The sequence below is a fragment of the Schistocerca americana genome, chromosome 2 (assembly GCF_021461395.2).
Source record: "Schistocerca americana isolate TAMUIC-IGC-003095 chromosome 2, iqSchAmer2.1, whole genome shotgun sequence".
Taxonomy (NCBI): Eukaryota; Metazoa; Arthropoda; class Insecta; order Orthoptera; family Acrididae; genus Schistocerca; species Schistocerca americana.
Window position 1 is genome coordinate 568,380,210 of NC_060120.1, and position 11,797 is coordinate 568,392,006.

An 11,797-nucleotide genomic window follows, 5' to 3' on the forward strand; every position below is an offset into this window, starting at 1 on the left:
AATCGGTGCCATACAGAAGACTACCCACAAATAATATGGTGAAAAAAGTAGGTAAAGATAAGCCCAGTACTACTAAAGCAAACTGATTCAGTAAATTGTTGTTGGGAAATTTCATCGGACACGTCTGTCAAACGACTCTCGTCTCTTCGGACTTCAGCAACGGAAATCATTCCGGCGATAGCTAGTGTGGTTTATATTTCGTTGGCGCTTTGTTCACTATCTTCATACCTGCCTCTTCCATCTAATAATGCACTTATTCATGTCATCTGAAACGATTTTGTTGTATTTATTCTAAAGCTAAATTTAAACTACATTCACTATTGAGTATAATGTTGAGGTTACAGTTAAGATGAGCAGAACATATGTGCGAGTGTGTACAATACATTAAGGGTAGTATTAAGTTCTTGTACGCCAACAGAGGCGTTAGGACAATAGATTATTGTTAGAGATCGAAACTGAACGTGTTTGTACCACACTTGTGAACAGGAGCCCATCCTTATTCTATTAGTCGACCACAATATTATTGCGCCTGGGAGTGATGGCGTTTCAGTCGGCTTATCGTAACTATACTCGACAGCACGCCCTCAAGTGCCTGAAAATGTTGACAGTGCGATGCGATTTGCTTAGTCACCATTGTACTTCTACTGTAACGACGCAATGTGTTTCCGATAACAGCCATGGAAGGCCAAGTAGAACAATTCCGTGAGTGGTTCAAATGGCTCTGAGCACTATGATAATAACTGCTGAGGTCATCAGTCCCCTAGAACTTAGAACTACTTAAACTTCACTACCCTAAGGACATCACATACATCCATGCCCCATCTCCGGCCATCCTGATTTAGGTCTTCCGAGATTTCCCTAAATCGCTTCAGGCAAATGCCGGGGTGGTTCCTTTGAAAGGGCACGGCCGATTTCCTTCCCTCACCCGAGCTTGCGCTCCGTCTCTAATGACCTCGTTGTCGACGGGATGTTAAACACTAATCTCCTCCTCCATCCATGCCCAAGGCAGGATTCGAACCTGCGACCGTAGCGGTCGTGCGGTTCCAAACTGTACCGCCTAGAACCGCTCGGTCACTCCGGCCGGCTATTCCGAGAGTGGGTAGTACTTGTCGTAAGCCAGATGCCTCATTGTGGAAGGAAACTGCCTGACTAGGTCACTTGTGTGTAATGAGTGCAAGAACCACTCTCTACTACCATCCTTACATGCTCGTTCCATTCATGTCGCTTTGCAACGTCAGGTATGAACACACAGTTGGTTCTGTGAAATTACCTTCACAACTGTGAAAAAGACTGCAATATTAAATCATCGAAACGTATAACAGGAAACACAAAGTAATGCAACAGTCCCAGGACGCTTGTGTGTTGAACAGCGCGCGGGAAAAACAAACACTTGAATCTTTCGGTGCGAGCTCCGATTTCCCTTATTTTATTATGATGACAATTTTTCGCTACATAGGCGCCAACAAAGTATTTTCACACTCTGAGGACAAAGTTGGTGACTGAAGTTTCATGAGAAAATCCTGCCTCGACGAGAAACGCCTTTTTTTGACGATTGCCGCAGCAGCTCGCTTATCATATCCGTGGCATCCTCTCCCCCATTTACAAAAATACAAAACTACCTACTCTTCTTAGAACATTTTCGATGACCTTCGTCAATCCAATCTGATGCGTATCCCACACCCCACATCCAGAGGAGGGCGGACAAGCGTACTGCAAGCAGTCTCTATAATAAGTCTGTTGCATTTTCTGTTCTGCCAGTAAATCACATTGGTTGGTTTGCTTTCCCCATAGCATAATCAATGTGATCGTTACAAGTTAAATTATTCGAAACTGTAATTCTTAATTACTGTATTTAGTTGAATTAACAGCCTTTAGATTAGTGTGATTTATCGTGTCACCGAAATTTGGCGAGTTCCTTGTGGATGTCTTCACACTTTTCATTTTTTAAAATCAATTGCCACTTTTCGCACCTTACATACATATGTCTAAATCATTTTGCAAATGGTTTTGATGATTTGATGACTGTATAAGAGTGTAAACGACAGCATCATCTGCAAATAGTCTAAGAGGGCTGCTCGGATTGTCTCCCAAATCGTTTACGTAGATCAGGATCAACAGAGAGCCTATAACACTTCCTTGTGGAACACCAGATACTACTTCTGGTTTCCTCGATTCAGTTGCTACGAACTGTGACCTTTATGACAGGAAATCACGAATCCAGTCACACAAATGAGACGATACACCACAGGCACGCACTAAAGTCAAGAGTCGCTTGTGAGGAACGGTGTCAAAAACCTTCTGGAAATCCAAAAATATGGAATCAATTTGACGTCCCCTGTCGAAAGCATTCATTTGCGGGAATGCATTTCACGAGGACGACATTTTATGAATCCGTTTTGGCTATTTGTCAATAAATCGTTTTCTTTGAGATGATTGATAATGTTTGAGCACAGTATATGTTGCAAAATTCTACTGCAAATCAACGTTAGTGATATGAGCAACTTTTCAGCCTCTGGGTGTGGTTCTTCCCCTGAAATTGAAGCTAAATTATCATGACTGGATAATATCTGGTTACTTGAATGGAAAATTTTGAGCGAGAGAGGTCGCTTCCCCAATATTTTTACACAGTTATCTCCCACACTAAATTAATTATTAGTTGAATCCTCACATGTATAAAACAAAATGATTAGTTCACAATCTTACTCTGTCTGACACTTGCTGTCGAAGTTAGTACCTGGAATAAAATCTATGAGGCTTTGCAGAATTCCGGCGAACGTCAACTCTGAAAATTCTTAAAATGATCAGAGGCACAATCGTACGCCGTGGGGAAGCCTTGTGTGCTATGACGTACTCACTATGGAGCATGGGGATCAGTGTCCAAGCTGTTTATCAATTTTGATAAAGCCAAGAATTAAATCTCTTAAAATAGAGCGGAAAATGACCATGATGCAGGCTCTACTGATTTCCCACGATACAAAGTTCCCTACGAGTTACGACACACCAAATAATGTTCCAAACCACAAACAAGTGAGAAGTTAAAATAACCAAAGAACTCAACGTACCTTTTCCATTCGTGAATATATAATTCTCTATAAATGATTTTCCTAGTTACATTCCAGTATATATCACCCTCTTGTAAGAGATCAAAGGTTATAACAATTTAGCAAATTTCATTCCGTATTCTATATGGCAGCTTACAACAATGCCGCTAATTACATTTCCACTGCGATCCTGCTCTCCGCAGTTCTCAATCAGAAGTAGTCCGTCCATTGTACACGTAATGTTCCACATTGTATCCACAGAGACTTTATATCATGAGACAGAGATAATTTATCTCTCGCAGTCACAAGGAATCTTTAAGCTGTAGAAATCACTTGTTCGATCATGCATAAACATTTATTTTACAGAGAAAGTGGAACACTGCGCTAGCTGCGTTTCACAAAAACGGTATTTTCTGAATCCGCACAGGCTAATTGTCAATAAATCGCTTTCTTCGAGATCATCGATAGTGTTCGAGCACCCTATATGTTTCAAAATTCTACTGCAGCTCGACGCTACTGATATGGGTCTGTATCTCAGGGAATTTCTCCTATTTACTTTCGTGGGTGTCGGTGTGACTCAAGCAACTTTCCTGTCTCTCGACACAGTTCTTTCGACGAGCGATAATGTATGATTGCTAAGTATAGAGCTATCATATCAGCATAATCTGAAAGGAACATGAGTGGTATACTTTCTGTACTGGAATACTTGCCTTTCTTGAGCGTTTTCACACATTGACCACCATGATGAAATTTGGACTATGTGTTGCTATGCCACATTGAAATCACGAATATTACTTCTAAGGCCAAATTGATTTTTTGCATTAGATGCCGTCTTTTGAACATGTAGAATTAATTTACTTGATAACATGTCAATTTATGACTGATCTGGACTGGTAACAGGCGTGAGCCATATATGGCTCACGTGGCCCAACAACATCATTGTAACACAATTATAATCTGTGGCCACATGTGGCTCACGTGATTTAAAATACGTATACAAAGTAGTTTCTCAACAAATGATTCAAACAATTAGTTTATTTGATTATATTAGATACATATAATATTATTTATAATTTTTTTTGGTCTGGCAACAATGTTCATGAATAAAGATCTTAGAACATTTTACTTCTTCAACACAGCATGGTGAATGTCTCTAAAATACTCGTTGCACATAAGACTACCACATTTATTGCTTTTAGTGCACACCCTCTTCATTTTCTTAGCAGCATCCTTTCTTTCTTCTGTTCTTCGCAGGCACTTATAACAGCCCAAAAATCGTCTTCGACTGCTCTGCCTTGGAACTTCTACTGTCACAAGGCAATAGCTGTTATCTTTGTGGAGCAGTTGTAGTGTTGCTCGTGGTTGTGGATCTTTGGCATTCAGTAGCAGTAGAGTCAAGCGCTCCCTGAAAGGACTTGGATCCTTCGTTTGCTAAGTTGTGCAGCACTTGAGCATTTATAAGAAAAAAAAAAGATGTTGCAAAAAAGATTTCAGAAACGATCTTTCTGTACCATTTAACCATACACTGAAGTTTCACTGAGAATTATCTCATCTGATCACATACATCAATAAATGACTTGGCAGCATTGTAGTCCACGACTGCTTTGGGTTTCAAAACTTCCACGCTATTTTTACGTTTTGCTGGCACCATATCATCGTTATGTTTGGTAGAGATCATCAAAACATCCCGTTTATCTTTTCATTTGATCACAGAGATTTTTGTGTTGCTCCGTGAACATACTATTTGCCTTTTTTCCAGTTTTGCAAACTTTACAGTTTGTGGGTTACTATTTCTGCTACTTCTGAGAGTGCCAACAAGGCGGGGTAAAGGTATTCATTGCTTCTGTAGCCAGTGTTACACTACTGTACCTATTGTCACAATACAGTGTCCTCCCATTGTGCAACAAAAGGTCAAGTAACTCCATAACTACTTTTTGTGGAACTCAAACAGCTGTAGTTGCTTCCTTGCCAGCGTAGATTTTGAGGTTCCATGTATAGCTAGATGGAAGGCAGAGTTTGAAGACTTTTACCGCATACCTATACCTTTTGTTGGGTACGTAATGCCGAAATGACAGACGTCCTCTAAATGGGATAATAGTCTCGACAATACAAATTTCCTCTTGAGGAAAAAATCTGTCCTTGAATTTTGGTACTATCGGGTCTAAGAGAGGTTGGGCTTTGTGGAGTCAATCCCCTTCAAGTCTGGTTTCATTAACAGAAACACGAAATAATCTGAGGAGTATTTCAAACCAATTGCGTGACATAATGGGGCTACCTTTTTAGAGTAAGGCGTCGACTTGCTCCAATAGAAAGCTAAATTTGGCATTTTTACAAAGTCCATCCACATCATAATGCTACCGAAACGTTTCATCTCTGCTATGTCCGCCCCAGTAGCTGAGTGGTCAGCGTGACGGATTGCCGTCCTCTGGGCCCGGGTTCGATTCCCGGCTGGGTCGGAGATTTTCTCCGCTCAGGGACTGGGTGTTGTGTTGTGTTCATCATCATTTCATCCCCATCCGGCGTGCAGGTCGCCCAATGTGGCGCCGAATGTAATAAGACCTGCGATATGGCGGCCGGACCTGCCCCGCGAGGGGCCTCCCGGCCAATGACGCCAAACGCTCATTTCCATTTCCATCTCTGCTATATTCATTTCTTTCCATTTCAGTAGCCTGGATTTGCGACTGAGTTGTTGAGAATCAATTTTTTGTTTTGCTTATCGTTTTGTTTCAGCCACAAGAAACTCAAACACGTCATTCTCAGTGAAAAGAAAATACGCTTCCTCTGGTGAAAAATTGCTCAACATATGCAAAACATCATTTGATAAAGCAGGGGGAAAGCACGTAGGAAATATCTTTGGCTCCTCAGTAGCACCTGCCCATATTAGATTGTGACATTGGTAATATTCCCATCTGGTGTTTCATCGGCGTCAGTCTCGGAATTATAGCCATCATGTATAACACTCACAACCACATCATTTTGCAGCAGTGGGTGTTTTAAATAATTATGGTCTGTAGAGCATGAAGGGTCTTGTGAGCCTAATGTATCTTGTGAAGAGCTAGACCTGATAAGAGAAGTATTATTTGTATTAGGCGTATCACAGATATTCAATTCCTCAAAGTCACTCTTTTCGTCATCACTTTCAATAAACTTCTGTTATTTTTAACGGTCTCTAACACAACATACATTATCAGGCTCGTAATCAGGGTCGCTGTCTGTGTTATCAAGTATGTCACTTTCACAACTTGATAATCTATCTTGTGTAGCCTCATTCACTAGTTGTTCAAGTTCATCAAAAGTTTGTCTTCTTTTGGTCATAACAATAAACTAGGAAACTAACCAAATATACGAACGTATTCTGATTTAGCATACACGACCAATCTGCAAAACTAACAAAATACTACTACAGCTGAGTCGTCGTTAAGTATATCTCTGACGGTTGCAATTAGGAATTACCGTGGCTACCAACTGCAAAAATGACATGATAGTCTTCAATGGAGCCACCACTTTTAAACCCATAGTTGAAACGCATAATCTGTGAGCTGTATGAGGCTCACGAGGCCTCTAAACACAACTCTGCATGGGAACCAGTTATGGCTCACGCGGCCCACAGTGCAATGTACACGTGAACCAAATATGGCCCACGTGGTGTCACAATCCGTGTAACTGTGAGCCAACATTGGCTCACGTGGCAGTCTATGTGTTAAGACGCTTCGTTACAACGAAGATATTTACTTGTAAGATACTCTTGTTGACAGTTGTTCTTCTCTCGTATTCCGGAAAATTTCCTTCGTCTTCTTTTGTGAAGGAATTTTGGAAAACCGTGTTTAATCTGAAAATTTACATCCTCTTCTTTTTTGAAGGAATTTTGGAAAACCGTGTTTAGTAACTGCTTCAGTGGCACTGTCATCTATAAAATCACCATGGTTATCGTGCAGTGGAGGTAATGATTGCGTCTGCTGCTGGTGTACTTTAAGTACGACTAGAATGTCTCTGGAGTTTCTGCCAGGTTCTGAGACAGAATTGCCGGCCGGAGTGGCCGTGCGGTTCTAGGCGCTACAGTCTGGAGCCGAGCGACCGCTACGGTCGCAGGTTCGAATCCTGCCTCGGGCATGGATGTGTGTGATGTCCTTAGGTTAGTTAGGTTTAATTAGTTCTAAGTTCTAGGCGACTGATGACCTCAGAAGTTAAGTCGCATAGTGCTCAGAGCCATTTGAACCATTTTTTGAGACAGAATTTCGTTTGGGAAACTATTAACAGCACCTCGCGTTGAGGTTGTGGCTAAATTTCGAACTTCTGTAAAACCTCACCAATCTTGGGGATTTTGCTTCGTTTTAATTTTGGCAGGCTTTTTTCGTTTCTTCTGCAATAGTATTTTGACTTGTTTTGTTTACCATGGGGGATCATACCACCACTTATTCATTTATTTCGTATATATCTCTCTAATGGCGTCGATACTATTTCTCTGAATTTGATCCACATCTGGTGTACGTTTACAAAGTCAGATTGGTAGGATACGAATCTGTGTCTTAGAAAGCAGTCGAGCGAATTTTTGTGTGCTTTTTGAAATAGATGCCTTTCGTGACATTGCTTTATGGGGGTTCATAAAACAGAAGTTGCTGCCCAAAGCTATGCGACAGTTGGGGAACTTAGGGCTGCTGTTTGACGTGCATTTACTGTCATCATAGTAGCAAAAAAGGTTTAAATGTGTGTGAAATCTTATGGGACTTAACTGCTAAGGTCATCAGTCCCTAAACTTACACACTACTTAACCTAAATTATCCTAAGGACAAACACATACACCCATGCCCGAGGGAGGACTCGAACCTCCGCCGGGACCAGCCGCACAGTCCATGACTGCAGCCCCTCAGACCGCTCGGCTGATCCCGCGCGGCATAGCAGCAATGTTGAGGATAGTTTCAAGTCGTACGTGGAGGAAAATCATGCTCTCTTATAAAAGACGTTGGTGTACACACAGATACTCTGGAATAAATAATAAAGAATAGTTACCATACCTCAAAGTTGTCCTCTGCCACAGTCCCACATTAATACAGTGCGACTATCTATGAATATGTGGACATGCGATAAGGGTTAATGCGACTTCGTGATTACCCTGTATTTACTTTTCCCCATACTCTGTTGTTGTTCACGATGGGCGATCCTACCTTGCACAGAACTGACTGAAATAAGCTTCTTCAAAGTTAAATGATACACCACGTACTGAGAGCGAACCAATTATTTATCTGGCTATTCCATTTATTCGCAAAAAATTGCATAATGTCTGTGGACATTAAGTGATTGATTGACTATGGCCTTTTTTTATATTTTTCATGATACAAGCACATGGGCATTTCGCAGTGAAGTAACTGGTTTCGACAAGTCAAACTTCAGACTCGAGACACATGCTACAAGCGCCTCTGTTGCGTTGTCAGCAATGTATGATGGATGGTTTCTCATATGTAGCAGGAACTGGAACAGTGCCAGTAGTAAATCCTGCAGAGAAATGCTTTTGAGTCCTTCAAGACACGACACAGCTCTGCCTTCCGCGCCCCATGATGTCTATAAGGGACAATCAAATGAAAATAAGACAGATGGAAAAAAGTGACTAAATTGTATATTATTTCAAAAACAATCGCCATAACTGTTAATACATTTATCCCACTTTGAGACAAGATGTTCAATGCCGTCATGAACAAACGTTTGCGATTGCCTACGGAACCATTCTTGTACACAGTCTTGAATCTCTTCGTTCGAAGAAAATTCATGGCCACATACATCTTTTTCTTCGCTCAAAAAATACGGAGAGGAATTGCGACTGTTCGGAGGATGTGTAAAGAAAGGCTTCCTAACGAAACTTTTGCAGCGTAGTCGAGACAATAAATGTCAGCTCCAGGACAGTTATGGTGACCTGTTTCTTTGATGTCAAGGACCCGATGCTGATTGTGGAACAGGGAGCCACAATTAACGCACAGCGGTACGTGGACACTGCAAAAATTGAAGCTCGCCATGAAGTTCAAATGCGTAGGAATGTTGACGAACGGCATCATTGTGTTGCAGGATAATGCCCACAATCAGTTCTGTAGGCAGCCACAAACATTTTTCGATGCAGGCACTAACCACGCTGTCTCGAGTAAGGTATGGCGCTTACTTTTGAAACAATGACCAGTTCACTTACTTTCTTTCCATCTGTCTCGTTATCGTTTGACTGCCCCTTACACTTACAGGAGGACCTACAGTTTAACGAGAAACCTGAAGGTGTAAGTCTACGTAAACCGTACGACCCCTTATGACCAGTTGTGTAAGTTAATTCAGACACTGAGGAAAGGCAAAAGCATACGACGCAGGATTGACCAAGGCAAGTAAAACATGCAAATTCGATCAGATTAGCTAAGATTCTCGGTTCGTTCCGTATACGTATAGTAAGGAAAAACTTGATGCTGTTGAACGTGTCAGAAAAACCCTGAAAACTCCAGTGGGCTTCGAGAGTTACCTGTGGTATTGGATGGTAATAGTCTCACAGAGAGTGTAAACTCAAACAGAGAGGCCTAAAGTTGGAGAGACTACCTTCGCCATTATCGTCATTCAGCACCTCTCTCCCTGACCGTCGATTTTCAAGCAATCGCCGGAGAAGTCTATGAACTCCTTTTACCTACCTCTCGAAAAGCCTTGGACAGAGATGGCCTCATTAATCCTTGAAAAGCTTCTGTATCTGTTTCTCCTCGTACAAGACTTTTCTGTACACAATGTGGAGAAACTGACTACGCTCATCACACCAGGGATAGAGTTCTTGAGATCTTCATAGTGTCTGTGGATACTTGGCCCCCGAAATCCGTCGCTGTTTAGAGACGTTCTCTGGCACGTAAAATCTTTTGTAATCATATACTCCTCTCTACGGAAAGTGGGCAATGACCTGCATTCCAGTGATCTCACACCTTTCTGAAACTACATTATAGACAGCCTTCCCCAAAAAAATAACGTCAAAGAGGGTAGTGAACGAGGTGTACAGCCAAATGATCGTATCTGATCGTCCCTGAGTGGCTGCATAACGCCAAAGGAACTATCCACAGGGTTGCTAATAAGCCCAAACGCAAGTCTTTTGGCTAATTTAGAAGACAGCAGTTTCCTGGAGTAGTGAAGAACGTAGCTCTGCAATCAGAGACATGCGTGCGGTAGCGCTAAAGTTCATATGCATTAGACTGATTGCCTCATAACCTTCCGATTAGCTAAGGCGAAATATGGACATGTTACTGAAGAGAGTAACGTGCGGTCGTGGGAGGAAATTCAGAACAGTCTTAACAAGGAGCCGACGAGAAAGTTCAGACAATGACAAAAGAGTATGTCAAACCAAGGCATTGTATAGAATGCCTAGGCAATATATACAACGTCTAGAACTTAATACCAAGATGTTAAACTTAATTTTAATTTAATACTTTTCCTAGGAAATGTGTAGAATGCCTAGGTACTTTTTTAAAGTGATGCACATCGGCTAAGTATAAAAGTACAATGAAATAACATATTCAAGCCAGAAATTTATATATTGAATGAAATTTAAGCTGACAGCTCACTAGCTGGTACATAAAAATTGACTACATACTTCATTCAGCGGTTGTATAGCTCCTATGTTACCTCAAAATTCCATTATAGTGTACTTCTGCACTAACGAATAATGGCGATGTTGCTTTGTTTCCACACTCTTAGCTGCATCTGTGTCCCTTATTATTTCCTTAAAAGAAAAACGCAGTTTCTTTGAAGAATCACCCCTCATTAACTCTCCGTAACATCATGGTTTTACTGCATTTGCACGATCATTAACCACAACATATTCATCAACCTCCATCTTTTTGAAACTGACACTCTGACAAACTGAACTTCAACCAAACTGGACTGAAACTGTTACACTTAAGATGTCTGTCGATCTTGCAAGTGTCAAAATACTTAAACTGCCTTTTTTTCGTGTGTTGCCTTAAATGTAACCGGATTTCTGTTAAATGTCCATGCAAAGTTTTAAATAAGAGATGTTTCATACGCTTTCTAATGATTTTTTGGTATTCTACATATTGCCTAAGCGTTTCATAAAATGCCGGATTCCATGGTTTGCTGATAACAAGTACCAAATAACAGTGACATCAGCTTTTCAGTATCTTGCATCTGTACAATAGTAGTATAACAGAGTGCATTCTGAAATAAACAATGACGCCACCTCCCCTCCCATCATGGTGTCATTAGTGACAACATCAGATTTCCCCATCCTCTCCCCTTCCCAATGTCGTCATGTACTGTTGTCAGATTTTTCCTAATAGGCCAATTGTCCTATGTATAAAATGGTGAGAAATTCAAATTTTGAATGGAAATTCAATAACAGCACAAGTGTGCTAGTGAGTTTTTCCACACTCTTACGATGGCAGTACTGAAGTAGGGTTGTTCTCCTAAGTATAGATTGACTGAAAGTTTAAGATGGAGAATTAGCGGGAAATTGAAGATGGTAGATTGTCACTATTGTAGAAACAGGTCACTTGTGCTGACATAACGTTAGCAACAGCCCCGGACACGGAACAAGTCCCACCCATTCACTCCCCTCCACCCATGGTTTACCACAAGTTCTGACATCAAAGTTCTCAGTATCACAGATATGCCAGCCACAAAAATAAGGGGGGAATATCAGTAATTAATACGAATTTCAGTTTCAATAAAAAAACAATAATAACATTGTGATCCATACTGTCTTTTTTGTTTCATGAGCTTTCTTCTGCAGTATGTTA